Raw genomic sequence first — 25,614 nt, forward strand, 5'->3', positions numbered from 1 at the left:
TTCTGATTTCTAGACTTCAGAAGTCAGAGACAAATTTTTGTGGTTTTACAGCACCCAGTTTGCAGTACTTTATGACAGCCCTAGGGAAATAATAGAGGTAGTATTTTAAATGGTAAGAGAGTGAAGGTTGCACTCTTTTTTCAGTGATAAAATATGTAATTATTAATTTTATTTGAATGAGTGATGCATGGATGCAGCCTACAGTTGTAAAGGTATAAAACTGTATGTAGTAAAAGCATCTCTTGTTACATTTTCCCACACCTACCTAGGTCTCCTCTAGAGGACATCCATTGTTAATACTTTCTTGGGTATCATTTGAAAAGTGTGTAATACATGTACAAACATGTATGAATACCTGCTTTCCTTTCCCATCTCCTCTCAACAAATGACAACATGCAATGATGACAACGTTTTGACCTCTGAGTTTTTCATTTACAGTATCTCTTTGAGATCTTTACATATTGACACCACTTGTAGAGCTACTTTGTAGTAGTGAAAAGTGTTAGTTGTTCAGCAGCTGTGCCTGACTCTTTGAGACCCCGTGGACGGCAGCCCACCAGGACTGTCCATGGGATTTTCCAGGAAAGGATACTGGAATGGGTTGCCATTTCATTCTCCAGAGGATCTTCCCAACCCAGGATCAAAACCAGGTCTCTTGCACTGCAGGCAGATTCTTTACTGACTGAGCTACCAGGGAAGCCCCACTTTGTCATAAGGAATATTTAAAATTGACATTGGGCTTCCAGGTGGTACAGTGGTCAAAGAATCCACCTGCCAGTGCAGGAGACGCAAGAGACAAGAGTTCGATCCTTGGGTCGGGAAGATCCTCTGGAGGAGGAAATGGCAACCCACTCCAATATTCTTGCCTGGAAAATCCCATGGACAGAAAAGCCTGGCGGGCCACAGTCCAGGGGGTCACGCACAGTTGGACACGACTGAGCACACACACACAATTGACATGTAGAATTCTGTCTAAGAAATCCAGTTGTTTCCTCTGCTATTACTGTGTGCGTGAACCATACAACCATAAATGGAATGCTTATTACTACCATCTTTGGAAAACTGCATGAACTAGGTACTGTGCAGAGTGGTTCAGAGATTTCGTTTAACCTGTTCTTGGCTGCTAACTGAAGGGTTAATAAGAAAGCTTCAATTTCCTTGACCTAAAGAATATTTTAAAAGATGTTTACTATTGAAGTAGGATCAAGTCCCGTTTGTACTATAGGCTCCTGAAAAGAATAAAAAATGGAAATTTTTGTAGGTAGTTCTGATTACTGCCAGCTGCTTCAAGATTAGTTTTATGTTAAAATCCTTATCTCTTGTCTTTTACTTGTTATTACTGAAAAACATGATTTCTTTGATGCTGTAAATGTAATTTTTTTGGCATAGAATTTACTCAAAGCAAAGCAGAGCCTGGTTTTGATTTTTCTAAATGTTCTTAACTAGGCTCAAAACAAGGGTACATTTGTATTTTATACCGAGGACAAGAGTTGATTACAGGCACTGTCTGATGTGCCACCCTGAAGCTACTGTGACTGTCACTACTGATGTTCAAATCTGGATTCTTCATTGGAAACCTGACAGCCGGGAGTTTGAAGGATGAGGGGTGTTGTTTATGGCCACAAAGAAACAAGCAAGTACCTGTGGTATTATTGTCCTGTTTCAGACTTGGAAGTGTAGAAGTCTTCTGATCTGCTATAGAAACAAGGTAAATAGACTGGTATTCTTTTTTTTTTTTTAGACTGGTATTTTTGAAAGCACGGTGGTGCCCCTCATCCGCGGGGACATGTTCCAAGACCCCCAGTGGATGCCTTGAGACCATGAATATTACTGAATCCTGTGTATACTGTGTTTTGCCCATATATGCAGACCTGTGATGAAGTTTAATCTATGAATTAGGCACAGTAAGAGAATGTTCAGACTTCGAGCAGCACTGTTTTTGTGCTTTGGGGCCATTATTTAGTATTGTATGGTTTACTTGAACACAGGCACTGTTCTATAGGACAGGCAGTCTGATAACCAAGACAGCTGTTAATGACTAGCATACGGGATGAGCTGGACAAAGGGATGCTTCACGCCCTGGGTGGGATGGAACTGGAGGGCGAGAGATTTCATCACACTACTGGGAGCAGCATGAAATTTAAAATGTATGAATTGTTTATTTCTGGAATGTTACATTGAATATTTTCTGACTGGCTGACTGTGGGTTACTGAAACAGCAGGAAGTGAAACTTCTGATAAGAAAGGACTGATGTACACCAAAATATCTCCATTCTTGCCATGGACTTGAATGATAAGAGAGGATGCCCTTATTTTGATTGGTTTATAGTGTATCTTTGCCGCTGGCTCCATGGTGGCAGAGGTTGATAGTTTTTCATCAGCGCCCCAACTAGGGGATTCACATCAGCTTCCTTTGTGGCTAGTAGGGCAGGTAACCAAATTCTGGTCAGTAGGATGCAGATGGAAGTGGTGTGGGGTACCCCAGGCCAGGGCCCTGGAAGGAGCAGGTGTTCTTGCCTGCCTTTCCTGTGTCCTTTACTGCTGTTCAGATATCCATGCGCTGGTGGTGGAGCTGCTATCTTCTGCTCAAGAGGGAATTCACCCCACCCCCGTAGGGCATTCACCCCACCCCCATAGGGAATTCACCCTGCCCCCATAGGGTATTCCTCAAAGGGAGAAATAAACCACTGTCTTGTTTAAGCTCCTGTGTTGAGGGGGTGCTCTTTGTTTCAGCAGCCTAAATTGTGCCCTAACTGATACATCCATATGTCTAGATATGATTAAGAAGGAACTAGACCACCTACATCTTTTAACCGCCTTCTAGAATCAAATGTGAATGTACAAATTACTAGTCTCAGAGTAGCCTAAATCCCCAGGATGGTGATTCTCTTGTTTCTTTGATTTAATTTTGTGTTTTAGAAATGTTTATAGCATGAGATTAGACTGGTTAGTATCAAGTTGGTTATAGCAGTATTTTCCAAGCTACTTTTCAGGAATCGCGTATGAATGGGTTATCGATTCAGTACCAGTTCCAACATGAGGGAGGCTTCCCACACATCAAGAAGCGACTCTCCAATACCAGTTGGGTATCCTGTAGTTCAACTGGATTCTGACACTATCTGTCCGAAGATAGCATTAGATTCCACAAGTGAAGGGCTCAGTTCCCCAAGATTGCCCTCAACTTCAGATGTAAATCACAAGCCCAGGTTGTTACCTGTGCTTCTGACCTACTGGCTATAAATCAGATGTTCCTATGACCCTCAGCCTCCATTCTTGGATTTGACTAATTTGCTAGAATGGCCCACAGAACTCAAAAAACCTGCTTACTTACTAGGTTACCAGTTTTTTGGTTTTTTTTTTTTCTCACAAAGGATATTAAAGAATATGAATCAGCCAGATGAAGAGATAAATAGAGTGAAGTCCTGAACAAAAGAGGTTCTGTCCCAGCGGAATTTGGTGTCAACATGATGGCACATGGAAGCATTTTGGTTCTTAGACTGGAAGCTCTTCAAACCCCCTTCTTTTGCTCTTTTCTAGAGGTTTCGCTACGTAGGGTGATTGGTTAAATCACTGGTTGTTGGTGGTGGATTCCACCTTCAGTCCTTCTCCCCTCCCTGAAAATCAGGGGGTGGGACTGACAGTTCCATCCCTCTATTCAAGGTTCGGTTTCCCTGGCAACCAGCCACATCCTTAGGTGCGTCCCACAAGTCACCTCATTAACATAAAGTCAGGGTCTTGTTATGAATAATAAAACAATTTCACCTTTATGGCTCTAAAGTGATTTCAGGGACTGAGGACAAAAGACCAAATATAACAGAAGATGCCCGCATGTCTCTTACTGCTCAGGACATTCCAACGGTTTGGGGAGCTGTGAGCCAGGAACTGGGAAAGTTCCTGGCTTTATTATAAATGTCTTTATTATAAATCACATGAGTGTTTTTCTAAAAAAGTTGTAGGGAAGGATTTGAAGACAGCAAGAGTGGAAAGCTATGGGTCAAATAACCAGTGTTTTCGGGTCTATAGTGAGAAAGGACCACCACCAGCCGGCCGGTGGGAGATAAGGTGTGTGCTCTTTCCAGTATTATTTGACCATGCATCTCTTTCTTTGGAATGTATTAACATTTTGTGAAACTAGTGTTTTTTTGAAACATAGTTTGGAATTACAGTGTTACAGGGTTACAGTTGTTTGTATTTTGCTGGTCTGTAAACAAATGTCTCTATTACAGAGGACTATGTATCTCATCCATCTTGCGTTGATTCAAACTTTGCAGCTCATAGAAGGGAACCACATTTACTTTATTTTCCAGGTCTGGAGGAGTTCTTCACATTTGCTCCCGTGAGCTATACACATGGTACAATTAAAATGCGTTAGTTTGTGTCTTCATAAAAAGGAAATGATATAAATTTGAAATGCATGAATATATGAAATACATATGTTCCAATAAGAACCCATTTTGTCTGCTTTCTATCATTTGGATTGCATGTAAGATTTATTGGCAAAACATGGTGATGCTACAACAGAAATAAGATGAAAAACTGTTGTTGGTGTTAGTAAAGTTAGTAAACTCTTACAATTGGGGCTGTATGGTGAAAGGTGTGAATTCACACTTCATTTGGTAGGCATTTGGGGGCCACCAAAGGATGGACAGGGAGGCCTGGCGTGCTGCGATTCATGGGGTCGCGGAGTCGGACTGAGCGACTGAACTGAACTGAAAGGTTTCTGAACAGGACAGTAGATTTGTGTTGTTTTTTGAAAGAGCAGTCTGACATCAGAACGGAAAATAAATGGTTTGGGGAGGGCGAACACTGCGGGGAAGACAGGTTATCAGGCAGGAGGTGGGATTACTCTGTGTTGCAACCATCCAGGGCGAGGGCTGAATGGGGATGCTTCAGGCATCATTTTTCAGAATTTCTATGTCTCACACTCCTACATGGAGTTATATTTTGTATAGGGCTGATGTGTGGGCTTTTAGAAACATAAATCAATAATAAAAGATCAAAAAACAGATGCACATGACTACACTGGAAAATATAAAAGCCATATCTGTTTCCATAGTTGCCTTTTGACAGCGATTGGTAAAGAACCATTAAATGTATTTTCAGTCTTTGCTTATGTCATGGAACCTTTGTCCCTAACTCTCCTTTCCTGAGTGTATCAATGGCAGGAAGGTTGAATTATGAAATTGTGTTCTGTAAAGTGTTTGTTCAGCTTGAATTGTTTGCTCTTTAGTTGAATTTCCAGTGCTCTTCATGGGATGGTTGAACTTTCATTAGGAGATTTTCAAAGCCTCTAGGCCACCCATATCCATTGTTTGGCAGTTGATGGAGCATTGTTGTACTTGCAAGGGATCTACAAGAGGTCTAGCTAGCTTTGGTTGCTTAACACTCTGGGCTCATAAATCTGTAATTTAAATTTGGTACTTCTATGGGGTACAGTTTTATTCCTAAATTTACGTGTCTGCTCCAACCCCACAATGTGGTTTTGACTTGAGTTGTCTGGAATCTTACCAGAGCCTCAGAGTCCATTTTGTACATTTCAACTAACTTTTTCCATTTTGTTTGTTGTTGTTTAGTCACTAAGCCGTGTCCAGCTCTTTGAGACCCCAGGGACTGCAGCACACCAGACTTCCCTGCCCTTCACCATCTCCCGGAGTTTGCTCAAACTCATGTCCATTGAGTTGGTGATGCTTTCCAACCACCTCCTCCTCTGCTGCCCCCTTCTCCTTTTGCCGTCAGTTTTTCCCAACATCAGGGCCTTTTCCAGTGAGTCGGCTCTTCACGTCAGGTGGCCAAAGTATTGGAGCTTCAGGTGGCTTTAATTTTTTCTTTGTTTTTAAAAGTTTGATGTGTCCAAAGGGGAACAAATGTAAGCATGGCTGTCAACACAGAGACAGTGAGGTTGATTAATTCGCATTGGCATAAAAGCTGTTTCTACCAGTACAGCTTCTTTTTCCATTATAAACTGGAGACAGTGTATCCAGAAAACAAAGGATGTTTCCTAATAGTATGTCAGGAGGGGATGGTGACATAGACAAGGTGGTGACATGTCTAGATTGCTTTTAATACATGTTTTTAAGTTATTCCAGTAACCTTTCCTCATACAGACCATTGGGAAAAAAGCTGCAATCTGTTCATTTGTTGTAATACATGATCCTGGTGTGAGGTAACTTGCAAATACTTACTGTGTGAAATCAATCGGATGATAAAAGGACACAGATTTCAGGATGTTTCTGTGTGACTTATACAAGTTTATGAATTTTATTATTTTTCAAATTAATGGTAAACAGTTTGTCTGAATAAGATAGATATTGCAAAGTAATAAAGATGATATGTTCCATTATAAAAAATGCTGAGGCATTAGGTGTCTATTGTGTGTAATACTGTAGATACCACGTGAATGCCACCCTTGTTACAGTTTGTAATTTAACTGAATGTCTTCCTGTCTTTAGTGAGCAAGAAACAGTGGTTTCAGATGGAGTCTCTGCTTGACTCTATAATTGGCACTGTGGCTTCCCTGATGGATCAGTGGGTAAAAAATCCACTGGCAATGCAGGAGACTCAGGAGACGTGAGTTCAATCCCTGGGTCAGGAAGATCCCCTGGAGGAGGAAATGACAACCCACTCCAGTATTCTTGCCTGGAGAATCCACAGGACAGAGGAGCCTGGTGGGCTACAGTCCATGGAGTCACAAAAACTCAGATATAACTGGGTGACTGAGCACACACGTGGCTTTGACAGGGAAGGTCCTTTGAGGAACCTCTTTGATGTCATATGATTGGAAGTTTGGACTCTGGCTGATTTTTAGGTTCTTTTCTATGTGGTCCTTCTCCAGATTCAATCACAGGTCTGCAGTATCATGTACCTACTTCCATATGCCCAATTCTGGTGGGGGGGGGGCGCTATTCTTATAAATTATTAAGTGGATGGTGCCCTTTGAATTTATGGGATGTGAGAATACTGCTCTTGAGTACCCACCTTGTATACGTCCTAGTGGTAGATGTCCTGTCATCCCCAGTGGGACATTTCAGGTTCTTAAACACAGGCAGGTACGATGCTCCACAGCACTGGTGCTCCGGGCACCCCACCTCCGAGTCTCCTCTTCACCCTCTTGCAGCTCCCAGCTTTCCCCATTTGATGTTCACCTGAGGAAACCCTACTGACTCATTCAATTACTTATTGAGCACCTGCTATGCATCCTGCATTATGTTAAGCACCTAGGAAGTACTCAGGGATCATCTTGTTTTGGATAAGTTAATCCTTGGAGAAGCCTCAGTGTATGCTTCTCTTGTTTATAACACTTCCCTCGTCTTGGCTCCTCGTGCAAAACTTAAAAAAAAAGTGATCACTTTGTTTTCATTTACATTGCGTGGTGCCTGCTTATTATATCTGTGATCCCTCTGGACCATAAGTACTTTGAGCACAAGATTGCATTTTTTTCTTTGTTTCCCAACCAATAGCTCAGTAAATTGGAGAAAAGCAAAAATTACAGTAGAATAGACTGAATTTCAATTCCACCTCTTCCTAGCGGGGCAAATTAACTTTCCTAAAATCCTAGATTCCCCCTCTGTGCATTGGTAATAAGAACATCAAGTTAGACTAAATCAAGAGGGTTTATTTGTTTTCACTGTCCTCAGACTTTAAATGAGAATGTGTTCATACATTTCCAGGACAGAGCCCATCACCTTATTATGAAGATACTAAGGTATCCACCCATTAGTCCTCTCCATCCTTCTTGTCTGTGACTTTGAGTATAGCAGGGATTCATGAAAGTCTATTGAATAAACAACGAAGCACCCAAGGTTTGTATCATTAAATATGTTTACATAAAAATAGGGAAATTAGCATGAATAGTATATATTATTCCTTGGCAGTGGCATCTCTGCTAATCGCATACTGGGAAATAGTGACCTTGGCCTCCAGCTGTCTTCAATAGAAGCTAACTGGCACTGCCTTAGGCATCCTTCTCTCTTTTAACAAGAGAGTAATTATTTGGAAAATCTAGTCATGTACACTTTTTTCTTCCAAAGAGTCTAAACAACACAATAAATACATTTATTACTCATTCTGTGTTAATTCTTCTTGCCAAAGGAGAGAAATGCATTTAAAGGAAATTCCTGGAAGAATATCTGGAGACCTAAAAATAAACCTCATGGTTTTATTTTAAGCTTGTCAACAGGGGTGACAAGTGCAAGAATTGTAGCCCAGATGTACGGGAAGCAGCTCGTAAATTCTCTTTCTTGCTGTGTTTTATCTTGCCTGCCACTTTCCCCTAAAATGGAAATAATTTTTAATATCAGAGAGAGAGAGAGAGATGGGAAAATTCCACTTTTGTTTGTAAAGGTGACACTGTGGTGAATGAACAGTCATGGGGACACTTGTCTGTGTTAGCGGCTGGCTGCTGGGAAAGAGGGATGCCCTGCAGACTGGCACTCAGGCGTTTCAAGATGCTGCTGGCTCATCATTACTGTTCCTCTCTGGGGTCTCCGTGCTCCTATGAAGGAAACTAGGAGGTGACTGAGGGGCTGATTAGAAGTCCTTTAATTTCCCTTTCTGGGTTTTCCCTGGTGGCCCAGTGGTAAAGAATCTGCCTGCAATACAGGAGATTCAGGTTTGATCCCTGGGTTGGGAAGATCCCCTGGAGAAGGAAATGGCAACCCACTCCAGTATTCTTGCCTGGAGACTCCCATGGACAGGGGGGCCTGGTGGGCTACAGTCCATGGGGTTGCAGAGTCAGACATGACTGGTTGACTAAACAACAACAACCGATTCCTTTTCTAAGTCAGCTTGCCCAGTGTTCAGAGGCCTAGTTCTTTTCATTCAGAGGGGGAGAGGAAAGATTTGTAAGTGGAGAGGTGAGCAGTAGGCATCCACTTTGAGAAGCAGGTTCAGCTGGGTTTCGGGGGACGAACCAGCCCAGGACTGGAGAATGCCAATGAGTGTAGAGCCGACTGGCCTCTGAGCCCCAGGATGGGAAGTAAGCCAAGTAGTGCTTCTGTCTGAGTTCTGGCTTGACTCATAGTGTGGACCCCTGGATCCTTTTCCTTATCCTCAACCAAAGCTATAATGGTGATGACTTTTGTAGGGTCATCTCAGATGGAAGGAGATCCTGGATGATTTAGATTACTGAGCGACTTCAGTAATGGAGACAGACAGAGAATAGGCTTGTGGCCACAGTGAGGGAACAAGAGGGTGGACGAACTGAGAGAGTAGTTTTGAAACATATATGTTACTGTGTGTAAAATAGATAGCCAGTGTGTGACAGCTTGATGTATGACAGTGCTCGGTGACAGCCTAGAGGGGTGGGATGGGTGGGAGGTGGGAGAGAGGTTGGGGGGACGTGTATATACCTGTGGCTGATTCATGTTAATGAATAGCAGAAATCAACACAATATTGTAAAGCAATTATCCTCCAATTAAAAATAAATAATTAAAAAAGCAAAACAAAACAAAAAGCCACAGATAACTGCAAAATATTCCAGAGGGTTGAATCAAGGTCCTGTTCTTTTTTTTTTAAAGTGAACCGCTGAGTCAAGCAATGGTTCCAGCTCCAGATGTGTTCAGTTCCTGCAAATTATGTGATAGGAAATTCTAATGGTTTTTGAAAGGTGTCTTAATAAATGTGGTTTTAATGGGACCACTTAGAATCTCCCCCACCATCCCAATTTTTTCCAAGCCCTGCCTGTGAATTGCATCTTTCTTTTTAACAACTGCTCATCACACCCTTGTTATTTGAATGGAAATCCAGTCTATACAAAATCAGTATACACTGGATTTTCCTTCATGTGTGTACTAAGGAGATATTTGTTGAATATTTAATTCTCAAGGCTAAAGAGGTCTTTCTGTATCCTTTGACTTTCTTCCCTTTAAGCATCTGTATCATATTTCATACCATTAGTACGTTCTTTAAATCGGTCAAGTATGGCCTGTTTGTATTTCAGCCGCCCTGAAATACAAGCTAGTCATCGGCCCTTGCTTTTTTATTATCCTTTATTTGTAGGTGTGCCATCTTCCCCTGTCCTTCTCTAATACGATTATTCAAACAATCCTGTCTTTTCCATGTTAAGATAGTGCTAACTCTTCTTTGAAATTCACCCCCTGTATTTCTTTTTCTTTATTCTTAAACCTCTGCTCCATTAAGCTTCTCTCTGTTCCTCTTCTCTCATTGAGTTTAATACCAGCTTTAATTCTGGAATTTATACTTACTTTTTCATCTTTTGTAAAATAAACGGGCCCTATATGGATAGATCCACTTAGAGAGTGGACCTGCTGTGATAGAAAATAATAGGAAAGTAAATTCCATACCTAGGATTTCTCTGTTGGGCTTTTTACAGTTTTTTACATCACTCCAGAATGTTCTGTAGAATCCAGGGCCATTGCCAAGTTCTCCGGCCAGTTATCTGGAGCTTCATGTCCATTAATGCAGCTTAAGCCTGTGCTAACCCCCGTGTAATATGTCACCTGGTTGGCTGGTTTTGAGTTTCTAGAAACCTAAACCCTTCATAATAATGACAACAATAGTAACAAGAAACTGCATACTTTCTGTAAAATGGGCACTTTACATGCATCAGTTCTAAAATATAGTGAAGTGAAAGTCGCTCAGTCGTGTTTGACTCTTTGTCCGTGGGGTCATGGACTGTACAGTCCATGGAATTCTCCAGGCCAGAATACTGGAGTGGGTAGCCTTTCCCTTCTCCAGGAGATCTTCCCAACCCAGGGATCGAACCCAGGTCTCCCACATTACAGGAAGATTCTTTACCAGCTGAGCCACCAGGGAAGCCCAAGAATACTGGCGTGGGTAGCCTATCCCTTCTCTACTGGATCTTCCTGACCCAGGAATCAAACCAGGATCTCCTGCATTGCAGGCGGATTCTTTACCAGCTGGCTACCAGGGAAGCTCACACTATAAGATTTATTTGCTTATCGACTGCTCTGGGTCTTCATTGCTCTGCTGGCTTTGTCTAGTTGCAGTGTGCAGGCTTCTCATTGTGGTGGCTTCTCTTGTTGCAGAGCATGGGCTCTAGGGCACATGGAATTCAGTAGTTGCAGCACGTGGGCTCAGAAGTTGCCACTCCTGGGGTCTAGAGCACAGGTTCAGTAGTTGTGGTGCGTGAGCTTAGATGATCCATGGCATGTGGGATCTTCCCAGATCAGGGATCAAACCTGTGTCTCCTGCATTGGCAGGCGGACTCTTCACCACTGAGCCACCAGGGAAGCCCATAAAGCATAAGATTATGAAGAAGATTAAATAAAGAGTCAAGGTGAGTGTGTACATTGTCTAAGTTGGCATGGATCAAGGCAGGTTTGGCTGTTTTTCCTCTCTGCCAGAGCTCCTGAGCTTGTATTTCTCTCATCCTACATTCTAATGTTGCTGGTTTCAGGTCTTTATACTTATTCAGATGATATTCTGATTATGTTAGTTTCAATCCTTTTTTGGAACTGATTTTGTCTCAGCATCGATTTTCTATTCCTGTTACATTTTTTTGCATCTTCCAATGACCTGATAAATATTCCTTCTGTGTCTGCCTGGAAATTGTTCACAGGACCAAGAATACACCACCAGAAGCTTCCTATCTCAATGTTCATTTCTAAACACATTTTGGAGAGAGTCAGGTAACAACCTGTGACTCCGTTTAACCATTCTGTCATTCAGCCCCTATTTCCGTATTGTTCATTAGGATTTAGGGCAACTGAAATCAACAAGAGTGAGACATTTTAGGAGGTCCTGTGGAAATGACACGCTAAACAAAACACAGTCTTTTTGTGGTTTGGAAGAAGAGGGAATAGACAAGTACACAGGTAATTATAAGCAAAACAGGATGAATCTCCTCTCAGATGTAGAGAGACTAGGGAGATTTGACTTGGATAAGTGTAAATTTTACAGATCCACTTGTAGGTCTTGTGCTGCAGTCCATGGGGTCGCAAAGAGTCGGACATGACTGAGTGACTGAATTGAACTGTAGGTCTTGTAGAGAGAAGGCTACATCTTAAGAGTGGGATGCCAGCTGAATCTTAAAGGGGATGCAGAGGTCTGTGTGGGGTGAGAGGATATTGCCTGTACATGTGCAGATGGACAGCGCAGGCCATGTGTGTGAAACAGTTAAGCCGTCTGCTTTGACTTGTGGGGTGTGGGGTGCATAGGAGGTGCACTGTGCAATTGTGCTGAAGGCTTTGGTCATGGACTTCTGCCATGCTGAAGAGCCTGGACTTGGCCATGCCAACCGCAGTGTACTGATTACGAACATAGGCTCCAGAGTCAGACGTCTTGGGCATGAATTCTGTTGTGCTCCCTACTCACTGTGTGCATGCTCAGTCCCTAAGTCGTTTAGTCTGACTCTTTGTGACCCCGTGGCCTGCAGGCTGCCAAGCTCTCTGTCCATGGGATTTCCCAGGCATGAATACTAGAGTAAGTTGCCGTTTCCTCCTCTGGGGGATCGTCCCAACCCAGGGATCGAACCCATGTCTCTTGCATCTCCTGCACTAGTGGGTGGATTCTTTCCCACTGCACCACCTGGAAAACCCTACTAGCTGTGTAATCTTAGATAATTTACTAAAACCTTCTGTGCCTCAGTTTCCCTGTCTGCAAAATGAAGTTAAATCATCAACCTCTTTGTAAGTTTTTTGTGTGGGGATTAACTGAGTTAACATTTATTAAGTCCTTACCTAATGCCTGCCAAACAGTAAATACTAAGTGCTTGTAAAAGGGGAGAGATTTTTTTTTTGTTTGAAGGAAGAAAATCACATAACGAAAGTTGGATGGTAAAGTGCTTACACTGGTAACTGTGAGAATTATGGGCTAGGCAGAGGCTGTATATGTGTACTGGGGGTGGGGGTGAATAAAAAACAATGAGAAAGTCAATGGGATGGGTAAGACATAATGAGGGAGGGTCTAAAAGAGAGTGTCAAGAGGACCACTTCATTCAGTATGCCATTAATTTTCCCTTCCCTAATTGACCTGTCCTTGTTGGTTGGTCAGATTTAAATCTCAGTGCACGAGCTCCCTTTTTGTTCTTTTCCATCTTCTGAGATGTCATCAGCAAAGCAGGTCTACAGTCGAGAATCTTTTAGCTGCTCTGCAGTGAGTACCGTTAGACATGTTGTCAATACTTGGATAGATGATGCCTCGTTATCATGACTACATTTTACCTCTGTAATATGAGGAAAGCATCTATTTCATTGCTCTCTGTGTCAGTGTGGTTAATAAACAGCAAACATACATAACAACCCCCAGCACATAGTATATCTTATCAGCAGTCCGGTTGCTACGTAAAATCCTGCATCTTTGCCTCTGACCAAATGATAGAAACCTGATAATCAAGCCTGACATTCTTTATGTACAGTAGAGGAAATGTGATTCTCATTTTTTAACCTCTGATCTCCTTTTCATCACTTAAAATGTACATGAAACACACATCCAGCAAGTGATAGTTAGCAGCAGAACCCGACTGTATGTAATAAGGGGTATTTTTGGACACTCTGAAGTTTGGCTTTCTAAGATTCAATTCAAGATAAAAGGATCACAAAAATAAAAAAGGATCATGTAAGTATTGTAGCAAGCCGCCATGGTTAGGGAGGTCGTTTAAAAATAGAGAATCTTTACTTCCCACTTAGAGGAAATATTGATTGAAGCCTGAACTGGGGTCTTTGTTTCTGCCTCTCATTTGTCGAAATGATCTTTCTAAAAGGCTGCAGATATCTTATGCTACCTGAGACCTGTGAAGGTAAGGACATTGTTAAAAGAAAGGAACAGAATCAGTGTCTGTGTAGACACAGGTTTAGGATTATGTAGAATTCGATTATGGATTATGTGTTTTCAGATCCTGCCTGGGTCTCAGCAAGCTGTTGCTTCTGAGTCCAGTGCCTTTTGCACACAGCTCGGGCTACATATGACCCAGTAGTCACTCTTTCCCAGTCCTGTGGCCATTCTCCATCCTGGCTGCACAGTGAAATCACCCTGAGCACTGAAAAATAACAGTGCCTGGCCCCATGCTCAGAGTTTGATGTGATTAGATTGACCACAGCGATTCTCATAGACATCAGGGTTGGGAATCCTCACTTGAGAGACCACTTACCCCTCAGGCAGGGGGATCCAAAGAGTTTACGGTGAACACTCTTCCACTCAGCATCACCGTGATATTTGCTGCTGTCTGGTCTTGATATGGCTACTCCTTTGGAAGCTGGTTTCTCTATGAGCCTCAAAGACCCCAGTCTTCCCTTTGACCCCAGTTCTGATGACTGGAGTTCAGCTCTCTTTCCCTGTGGCTGAGTTCATGACTTGTTAACTGCCTGCTTCCTCACAGTCTTTGGAAGCCTGGAACTCTCCATTTTTTAATTTTATTTTTTGCTCTTGGGAAATTCCCCTTAGAATCTGTTAATGCTAACTAGCTGTTCTTACAGTGCACCACTCCCGAATGCCCCGAGTCACACTCTTGCTCTTGTTGGGTGTCCCCGACACGACAGCTGGTCCCCACAGCCGTGGGGTGGGGGGCATCATGGTCTTAGAGAGCCCCGTGCTGGACTGATTTGACTTGATGCACCTGAAGTTGTGTCTTGTCTTGCTTCCCTGAGTTTGTTCTGGTTGAGAAGCTGGGTCTCATTCTTGACTCCTACCCCTTTCTGTCCTAACTGTAGGTCCCTGTATGTTACCTCGCCCTTTACGTGGTGGAAGGCGCTGGTTCAGATGAACCCTTTGTGAAGACCAGGCTGCTGGGTGATGTGCTCCTGGACAGAGAGGGTGGTCAGAAACTTTGGGAGATACCGATGCATCCCGCTTTCCACTGAGACCAGTGATTCACCAAGTTCGGAAGCCTGTCTAGCGTGGACTGTTTCTCTGAATCTCTACAGTGATTGCGGCTTGCTACCACACGTCAATGTGGTGGTTTGAATATCAGTGATATTTGCTTTGGGCAGGTTCCCCCTCGTTTCAGTTTTTGTCTGTGTTAATATCCAGGGTGCTTCATTTGTTGCTTTATCTATCGTGCCCAAATTGAGGTATTAAGGTTTGTAGACGCCCAGTCTCTTACTGACTCGAGAGGAAGGATGGGGCTCTCACACACTTGTGTAACTACTGTGTGTGTGCAGTGGAGTGCTTACTCCACTGTGCTCTTAGTGTGAGTAGACATAGCTTTAGGATTATGGAAAATGTGACTAGTTTGGATAGTGTGAAGCAATATTATCAGAAATAAACCCCAGTCTTAAAATATTTACATATTTTTCATAGTTTCTCACATATTGGGGCTCTGATTTTCCCAGCAGCTACTCTGCTTACCACCTGGTTTATTAATTTGCTTTCCCACTGAAGCCAAGTAGGCTTTGGTTCTGCTGGTTTGTTGGTTCCCTGGGTGTTCCATCCAGGACTGGATATTAGTCGTCATTGCCTGTCTTCAGGGAGCATCAGTGGACACACCTGTTTGGGCCTCATCTCTGGGAATTCTGCGTTATTAAGTCAGGTGGGGTTCCTGAGCATCTGTATTTTTTAAAATTTATTTTTAATTGGAGGATCATTGCTTTACAATGCTGTGTGAGTTTCTGTTCTACAACAACATGGATCAGCTGCGTGGATGCGTACTTCCCGTCCCTCTTGAGCCTCCCCGCTGTGACCCCTGCCCCCATCCCATGCCTCCAGCTCATTACGATGAGCATGGAGCTGAGCTGAGCCGTGGAACCTGGTCGTGTATATACATGGTAGGGTATATATGTTAATGCTAGTTCTCTCTTAATTCATCCCACCCTTTCTTTCTCCACTCTCCCCATGAGCATCTATATTTTTGCAAAGCCCCCCAGGTAATTCTGATGTATCCTAAAGCTGAGAAATACAATCGTAGAAGGACTGAAATAAATATCAGACAGGCATGGCCTTTAGAGATTTTTCCAGCCCTGAGATTTCACGTAGGTTGGCCCAGTGTGAGGTGTCAGAAAGTTTTAGAAAAATTTAGAAAAACTATGAAAATGAGAAGTTAATGAATAAAAAATTATACATTGTAAAAGAATCCTTTATCATTCAGAAGGCTTTTCTTCAGGGCTGTTTCAAATAGAGAACTTCTCCAGTACATTCAAAAGGTAAGTTGGTGCAAAACAGGACAAGACTGAGACACAGCTTTTTGGAGCAGCTCCTGGGAGCAGAAACCAGATTGTCTCAGATCCCCTGTCTTTTACCCGAAAAGAAGCTGTTCAGGCCCTGGTCGGTTGGTTTTCCAACACTTTGGGATCTGGGAAAATGAATTCTAAGTTTTTGTATTATTATTATTAATAGAGCAACCATATTGCTCTTGGCACATTGCTAACTTTAATGTTAGAAAAAAAAAAGCACTCAAATTTCCTAGTGACTCACAAGTGCTTGTGAAATAAGAACATGAGCCCTGTCATCTAAAAGATACCTTATAAAGTGCTTTCGTTTCTTCTCTTTTTATTTAGTGCTTAAAAGAGAGCTAAGTGAATTTGGATATTCTGCTGCCCTTTGGTCTTTAGCTCAAGGAATATAGGGTTTGAGAGTGAGAGGAAGGATTCTGCCACAGTATTCAGTGAGGAACAATGAAAAGGACCACTGTATTCTAGAACATGAAGGACAAAGGAAAGGATACTACTTTACCGGGCAAGGAATAAGTGAACCCCCTTTAAGAAAAACGAGTAGAGCAGTAACTTCAAATTATAGTTATTTATATATATATTTATATTACATATACACATATGTATATATATATTTAGGCTTCCTGAGACATGGGTTCTATCCCTGGGTCAAGAAGATCCCCTGGAGGAGGAAAATGGCACCCCACTCCAGTATTCTTGCCTGGAGAAGCCCATGGATAGAGGAGCCTGGCGGGCTGTAGTCCATGAGGTCACACAGAGTCAGACAGGACTTAGTGACTGAACTACAACAACAACATAGTGATAAAAGTTGACACCTGGATTATTTGATGTTACTTCAGATTTTGAATAAAGAGAAGGGAGCTAAGATCTCTCTTTGTAAAATCAGAGCAAAGAAGCATTTTTGTCATCTGATCCTCTTGAAAATCTTGACTGCTTAGAGCAAGCAAACAGGGTTGTTGTTTTCTTTTTTTTCCCCTCCTATACCGTGAACATTCACTGGCTTCACAAGTGGTCTCTTCATTTATCCTCTTTGAACTTCATTATCTTTTTTCCTTTCCAGTCAGCAAAGTGCATGTTAAATAGTCTTGGGTACTCAGGAGCTAATTGTATAATTTAGAAGTGTAAAAGTTCTCATTACCCCCCTACAGACTTTTTCTTTTGAATCTGCAGTGTGCAGATCAGAATCTGCAGTCTGCAGAATCAGTCTGCAGTCTTTTTCTTCTGAATCCATAGAGCAATTGGCAAGACTTTCTCTTTAACACCATGATAAGCATTTTTTTAAAGCAGTTTCTAGGAAAAGGTATTATTTTGGGATCACGTAGGGAGATCAGAATTAAAAAAAACAACAACAGTCCTCCTCTCCTTAAAATGACACAGCGCACTCTGTTTCCAACGTGCAAGATTTAAATTGCTGTCAGTCAGGTCATGTGCTTTCCATTAAGACAACACCCACAGGCTGATTTAAGAGACTTAGTGTAACCAGTTGAACAGTTGAAGTGATACAACTTGCTTCTGTGTTCCTACTTTTGAAGTTGGTTTCCTGTTTTGACTGTTGCCTTTGGTATCGTAAATTACTCCAGAAAGTTCATCTGAGTAAATTAAATTCCACATCTGATTTTCTTCAAGATTTTGGTTTCATTTGGTTTTACTGTTCAGCTCATTGAGGCTTACAGAGGTCAAGTGCCTTGGCCAAGGTCATCTAGCATGTCAATGTCAGCGCAGGTGAGTTTTAAGTCCCCGTTGATGTCTGCAGTCTACGTTCATCAATCTGTTCATTGACCGCCAGCGCATCCTTGTTGGTTGGTCTCTTTATGAACTGGCCGTGTTTAAGGACCTTTCACACCAGTGGGACTTGATGGGAAGCCTGCGTGTTCAAGGGCTATCTTTTATATGCAAATGAGAAACATACAGAGATCAATTAGAATCATCTTTTGCATGCAGCTCTCTAGGGATTTGTTCCCGAACGCCAGCAAAATCAGGCTCAGGTTCACCACTTGGATTCTTGTGTGGGGCGGGATGCTAGTCATGTGCTGTCTGGTATTTGAGGCTGGCATGACAGAAGGCAGGATGGCCTGCAAATAGATGACTTCATTTCAGGGAGCCTTTGCCAAGAGAGAAATGTTTTGCATTCATTTCCTAGAGGCTGCTGCAAGTGTGGCATAGCTGCTAGATTTTTGTGGCTGCCCCTGTAGGGTTTTGTCTGCTCCGATCTGAAAAGTGAAGCTTGCAGGAATGCAGCTAGGAGACTATACCAGAAGCATTAGAAAATAGGAACCCATAATTAGCCTGCACGGTCCCAAGCCTTCTAGGATATGCTAGAATGCAAAACGCTTTGAAAAAAATGCCTAGGTTGAAATTTAGTTTAAACTTATTAAGTGAGTAGCGTGAATAGAGAGCCAAGGCATACTGTAATTGCATGTAACTTTTGAGGTCTGAATTCATCGGAAACTGTATCAAGCTCCCATTTTGTCTCTCCTGTGGAATACCCAGAGTAATTTATTTATTTATTTTAAATGAAAGCAGACGTTTTTGATTATTGGTTTCCCCGCTCAGTTAATAATGCTTTTTATTTTAGCAGTTTCTTCAGTTTGGGTCTCTCCCCACTTTCCCTCACCAGCACGCACATTTTGGGGTGGTTGGGAAGGCATTGTTGATGCTAATATAGGGTTAATCAGTGAGCCACTCAATCGCCTACCTCAGCACACATAGCTTTGCTGTCAGCCAGAGATAAATTAGTAAAGGAGAAAGATGATTTAAAGCAATGCCTGAAAATGATTATCGCACAAAGGCCAGCATTTAGGAAGCTGTTAGCCACAGAGAAATTCCCAGGGAGGCTGAGGCGACAGCCTTTATCTTGCAATAAGAGCAAATGGTGAAAATCAAGTGTCGGCCCAGGCGCGTTTTATGTCCATTTGAGTGACTAAAGGCCAATTTGGCTCAGCACGTGTTTGGAGCATGTGCTGTAAATCCTGTGACCTTGTTTCCTATTGCTGATTTATCGTTTTTGTGTGCTTCAAGCTTTCTGCAGGAAGAAAAAAATCCTCGACCCTTGATGGGAAAGTGGGCAAAGCTGGAAGTGGGCGCAGGAGTTGTATTGTGCCTCACTTCACTTCTTGAAGGCAGCCGGCGGAATCATCCCTGGCTTGGAATGCTTCGGGACTGGGGCTCATGGGCAGGGACAGTGTTTAGTCAGAGAAGCTCCCAGGTGTAAAACAGAATCAGAGTCTTTGCGGGCCAAGTGGGCAGAGCTGATAGAAGTGCAGCCGCTCCATTTAAAGGGGATCCAGGTCTTATCAGGATCAAATGAATGCAGTTCAACAGCAGCGGCTCAGAAGGCTCTCCAAGGAATGACTGGGACCCATTTGCTAGTTATTGATTGATCCGCTCTATTCCTGCCAGTGCCCTGAAAACTCAACACGTTCCTCGTACACAGTCTTTGAGCTTGTTTCTAAGATGTGGCATTATTATATGGGAATTAGGAGTCCTTGACCACGTCACAATTTTTCTCTCGGTTTTTGGCTGGCTGGAGTTAAATTTTTTACATCAGTCAGTTGTGTCCTGGGTTGGCTTCTTCAGACTTGGGGATATTAAATTCTTTCCTTTCCGTAAGTGCAGACACACATCTTACGTTTGAAGCCCTGCACTTTGCTGCTGGTTTGGGGGCCCTGCTGAGTTAATAAGGGGTGTGCCTTCCATCCACCCATCCCTTGGCACTCACTTAACCCCGGCTGAATAATAATGAGCTACACAGGTGGGTTTTGTGGCTCACATTTCTTTGGTAAATTTTATTTTCGCATGTAGCGTGCTTCCGCTTTGATTATTGTGGTCTTCGTTTGTGACAGGATCACCACAGTAACCTGCTTTTCAGAGCAGGTACGGACATAGTGCCGAGGGGCCAGTGTTGATGCCGAACCCCTCTTCCTCTCTGGGCTGTAAGCTGGGAGCAGACTGATCAGACTTCAGGAGGGCTGACTAGTAACTGCCCCTCTGATCCACAGGTGCAGAGAGAGGTTGAGTCTCTCATTCTTTGCTTTTGGAAGAGACCCTTGCTTGCGAGAGCTTTGTCACTTGTGGCTCCAGCCCTCCTTTTATCCTTTTTTTTTTTGGTTCTTTCCTAACCAGGGGGGTCAGAGAGAATTGTAGAGTGCTTGCTGGAGCTTGATGGGACATTAGAAGTCATCTGTCCAATTATTCAATTCACAGATGAAAGAAGTGAACCCAGTTACATTAATTCAACCGGTTTAAATACTCAGTGCCTGAGACCGGGCCAGAATGTGGGTCTCCTGACCTTCAGCCTAAAACATTCTTCATTCATCACTCAGCTTCCCGTCAAGATGCATGTCATGACCGGGAGTAGGGATTACAAAGATTAATCGTTGGATTTCGAGAATCGAGTTGGAAAGAGTAGGGTCAGGATGGGCTCATCAGTTTTCTTGACTGGTCTTCAGAGTTGGAAAGAGGGCAGAATTCCTCAAATACTTCATAAGGATCTAGCTATTAGTCTCTGTAAAACCTGTTCAGTTTCACTCAGAGAAATCTGACCTCTTGCATTCATTATGAGTCAGGAGACACACAGCTATTCCTGGACAAGCCATTGATTTTTCTTTGGCCTCAGCTTCCTCATGTGTAAAATCAGAGTAATAGTCCTCATCACCCCGGGTGAGAGATGATGCAAGTCATCCCCTGTGTCCTAAGTTTCTTATGAAGGAGGCTGGTCATCCCGGGGTAATCTAAACCAGTGGTTGTTACAGTGTGGTCCCCACACCAGCACCAGCATCGCTGGGAAACTTGTTAGAGAGGTAAATCCTTGGGCCCCACCAATTGTAGGGTAGAGCCTGGCAATCTGTGTTTTAATGAGGCTTCCAAGTGACTCTAATGCACAACAAAGTTTGAGACCCAATGATCTAAACAATTCTTTCTGGCTTTCTTGTACCCTAGACGGTAGCCATGGACCTGAGGAAGTTTAAAAGGAAACATTTATATGAGAATAGACTGGTGTTCATAGATAACTGAGTATTGCTTAAACTTCAGGAGAGAGAAACAAATGTTCTGTAGCTGTGTTCTGTGCCTTTATTATTAACCATATTGGGGGCTGGGGGAATGTATATAGGTCTTCCTAGGTGGTCTCAGGGGGAGGCTTGTGAACCACTTGTCTGGAGAAGGAAACTTTTCAGAGAACCCACAGGCAATAGCTGGGCTGGGAGAGAAGTCTTACAGGTAGGTGCTCCAAAAACTGCTGGGGAACACAAAGGGAAAGATAGGAAGTTACAAGGGGAAGTGCAGGAAGGGACCCTGCATCGATGTTATTGTGAAGCATTTCTCAAGGACATCTCTGCATGTGTTTTTGTTCCATAAGGCAGATACCCGACTGCCCACAAAATCTTACTGTGGAGCACCAGAAAATCGATAGCGAATACCTTTTCAGTGAAACTTTGCTCCAGAGAAAAATAGACTTTAAATTGGTGATTGAGTCCAAGATATTACTAAAATGCAGAAGAAGAAAAGTTTTTCATTGTCCTAACAGCCTTTGTTGCCCTTTCTTTAAATGCTGTGGATATTTCATGAAAAGAAGATAGTGTGGTTTGACAGTATTCATTTTTCATAAAGCAAAATTTCTGTACTCATTTATAAAGTCAAGTTAATTGATCTAGAAAGTTCAATTTTCCTGGTCTCTGTGTTAAACCCTCTGCTTTGCTCCTCCTATGCATTTGTCAGGGATGGTGACTATATTTCCTTTCTTTTTGAACTAGTTTTAATCAATCAATAAAGGTTAGGGGCAAGGAGGGCCATGATTGATTACTGAAGACTATGGAAAATTGCCTGTGGGAGGAAGTATATTAAATATACTTTGCAGTTTATTTTCATTTGTAAATTTTTAGTCAAGAGCAACTTTGTTAGAATGTTGTGTTATTTTAAGAAGCAGACAAGTTTGATGAAATGTTACAGTTTGGTAAATCCAGATGTGGATACAGAAATGTTCACTATACTAATCTATGACTTTCTGTATATTTGAAGTACTTCATGAGCAAGTATTTAAAAAATACTAATAATAATCACAGATGCTAGTTACAGTGATTTAATTTCAGGTTTAAGCTGCATTATTTCAAGTTGCCATTTTTCTCTTTGGCTGTTTGTTTTGCTTTGTTTTACTTAGCTTTTCTCTTCAGGAAACAAAGTTATCCATTTCTGTAAAGAATACTTATTTGCAACTAATTTTTATTTTGATACTTTCTTCCACATTCTTTCCCCCTTCCCTTTTTTTTTTCTGGAAAGTTGCATGATGGACTCTTGATTAACTTAGGGTTTGGTGAAGAATTTTAGATCTAATGATTTCAGACCTATATAAAAAATACAGTTTCCCATGTACCCACCATTCCTGGGTCTCAAGGCTAAAAGTAAAATCCTGGGGCAGCACAAGAAACAATTGTTTCCTAATTTTCAGTTTCTAGTGACCTACTCCCTTGTGGCTCAGCTGGTAAAGAGTCCACCTGCAATGTGGGAGACCTGGGTTCAATCCTTGGGTTGGGAAGATCCCCTGGAGAAGGGAAAGGCTACCCACTCCAGTGTTCTGGCCTGGAGAATTCCATGGACTACAGTCCATGGGGTCGCAAAGAGTTGTACCTAACTGAGCGACTTTCACTTTCACTTTCACTCCTGGGAAAGATTGAAGGCAAAAAGAGAAGGCGGCGACAGAGGGTGAGATGGTTAGATATCATTACTGACTCTGGACATGAATTGGAGCAAACCCCGGAAGATAATGGAGGACAGAGGAGCCTGGCATGCTGCAGTCCTTGGGGTTGCAAAGAATCAGACATGACTTGGCGACTGAGCAAGACTGAACAACAACTCCAGGAGAGGGACAAGGCAGCCCTCCTTATAGTTACTGCATACATCGCCACCCCATTTGCCTCAGGGCGAAAGTAGCTCTTCTGGAAAACACTGTGACTGGGGGAGGAAGATAAAGATAAAGGAAATTTGAGGAATGTTACTTATAAGCCAACCCTGCTCAGAATTTATGACTTGATAGAATGAACTCTGTCTTTAACGGGTGATGCTATTTTTACCTAGTTTTTCGATCTCCAGTGTGATTATGGTTAAAAAGACTAACTGTACTTGAAGTGAAGTGAAGTGAAGTTGCTCAGTGGTGTCCAACTCTTTGCGACCCCATAGGCTATAGCCCACCAGGCTCCTCTGTCCAGGGGATTTCCAGGCAAGAATACTGGAGTGGGTTGCCATTTCCTTTTCCAGGGGATCTTCCCAACCCAGGGATCAAACCCCAGTCTCCCACATTGCAGGCAGACGCTTTTCCCTCTGAGCCACCAGGGAAGCCCTAACTGTTCTTAGTGTTAGCAACTAAACAACAACCATCAGTGTTAGTAAGGATGTGGATGAACTAAAACATTTACACTGCTGACAGCCATATGAAATGGTACAACTGCTTCATAAAACAACTTGGCAGCTTCTTCTTTTTTAAAAAAGTATTTATTTATTATTATTATTATTTTATTTTGGCCATGCTGGATCTTCATTGCACTGCTTGGACGTCTCATTGCGGTGGCTTCTCTAGCTGCAGAGTGTGGGCTTTAGGCACGCGGGCCAAGTAGTTTGGTGCACAGGCCTAGTTGCCTGCGGCATGTGGGATCTTCCCGGACCAGGGATCAAACTCATGTCCCCTGCATTAGCAGGTGGATTCTTAACCATCTGACCACCAGAAGTCCTGGCAGCTTCTTAAAGAAGTAAAATAGACACATGCCATGTTACCCAGCCATGCCACTCCTAGGAATTTACCGAAGAGAAATGAAGCATATATTCATACAAAGACTTGTGTATGAATGCTCTTGGCATCTGTAGTTATAATCACCCCAACCTAGACACAGTCCAGATGTTCATCAGCAGGTGAATGGATGAGCAGTGATCTACCCATTCACTAGGATATTATTCTGCAATAAGAAGGAATGACTTTTTGATACATGTGACAGCCTGGATGAATCTAAAAATAATTATGCTGAGTGAAAGAAGCCAGACAAAAAAAGAGTATGATTCCACTTATATAAACTTCTCAAAAATTCAAACTATTCTATAGCAAAAGAAAGCAGGTTAAGGGTTATCTGGGATGGCAGAGTGGGAAATGGAGGGGGAGAGGAATTACAGAAAATCAGGAGGAAACTTGATGGAATAATGGATACCTGTGTTAATTATGGTGATGTTTTTCACTTTTATATACGCATCAAAATTTATCACATTGTACACTTCAAGTAAGTTCAGCTTATTATGTCAGTTATACTTCAATAAAGCTGTTAATAGGCTTCCCTGGTGGCCCAGGCGGTAAAGAATCCTCCTGCAAGGTGGGAGACCTGGGTTTGATCCCTGGAGAAGGGAATGGCAACCCACTCCAGTATTCTTGCCTGGAGAATCCCAGGGACAGCGGAGCCTGGGGGACTACAGGCCTTGGGATCACAAAGAGTCAGACAGGACTGAGTGACAAACACTTTGACTTTGACTTTGAAAGCTGTTTAAAAGAAGGGGAAGGAAAAGAGGAGAGAAGGGAAGGAAGGACAAAGGAATAGAAAAGGGTGAAGAGGGGGAAGGAGAAAAGGGTCTGGAGACCTGAGTTGGGGTCTTGGAACTGTCATTTATTTGCTCTGTTTCTGTGGGTGAATTTCATTTTCTATAATATTCAAATATTATATATTTTGAATTGCATTCTGTGAGGTTTGGTTTTCTTTTCTATAAAATGAGATTAGTAACATCCACCTCATGTGTAGATAATGTGTAACAATATTTTGCCATATGCAAAATGTCCTTATAAATATTAGGCATTATTATGACTGTTATTTACAGTATTTATCAAGCAGATACAAACTGTACCCACTGGGGCATTTTCCTCTTACTTTGGGAGAAATGTCTGGAGTCCTTTGAGATGGAGGGGATGCTTAAGTGGGTATGTTACCAGAAGTGGGGTCTGTCTGCTCGGTGCTCTCAAGCCAATAAAGAGGCGAGGTTGGTGGAAAGGCAAGTTTGCTTTATTTTGGAAGCTGGCGACCAGGGGGGCAGAGAGCTGGACTCTTGTCTAAAGGCCAGCTGCCCACCACTGACAACCAATGGACAAGAGCCTTTATCAGAGAGAAGGGGCTCCATGAAGAAACAGTACAGTCAGCTCTGACTGTCATCTTGAAATTGGTCATCAGTGCTCTAACCAGTGTCTTAATTGTTGTAAGTATCTTCAGTTCCAGGGCCAGTCTGTTCCCATTCCTTGAGGCCGGTTCTTAGAGCTGTGGCCGCATGTATCATGGCTCCAGCCTGGTCATCATGTGTTAACTTTTTCCACTTGCTGGGGGTTTCAGTATCTACCAGACAGCTCACAGGACGTGGCTCAGAATGTTATCTGTAGCCCTTGAGGAGGAAGTCAAGGTCCTTGACTTTGCTTAATGACCGAACTTGATTATCTGGTCTTGTTGGACTGCGTTCCTTTGCTTCTGCATTTTCTCACTTCTCCGATTAAACTTTTTCTTTGGCTAAAGTTTTCCTGCA

General features: G+C 42.6%; 1 protein-coding gene and 1 long non-coding RNA gene across 3 annotated transcripts in view; one reads left to right on the top strand and one right to left on the bottom strand.

The window, feature by feature from the left end:
- The window catches only part of LHFPL6 (LHFPL tetraspan subfamily member 6), a 219,665-nt gene that overhangs the window by 49,385 nt on the left and 144,666 nt on the right, over positions 1–25,614 (top strand). The window lies entirely within an intron of this gene.
- Positions 23,240–25,614, bottom strand: part of LOC133049090 (uncharacterized) — a 31,287-nt gene continuing 28,912 nt past the window's right edge. The window contains exon 3 of the long non-coding RNA XR_009691213.1: positions 23,240–25,609. This is a non-coding gene — a long non-coding RNA (uncharacterized LOC133049090). The remainder of the gene's footprint in view (positions 25,610–25,614) is intronic.

This window comes from Dama dama, chromosome 30 (genome assembly GCF_033118175.1).
Source record: "Dama dama isolate Ldn47 chromosome 30, ASM3311817v1, whole genome shotgun sequence".
Classification (NCBI taxonomy): domain Eukaryota; kingdom Metazoa; phylum Chordata; class Mammalia; order Artiodactyla; family Cervidae; genus Dama; species Dama dama.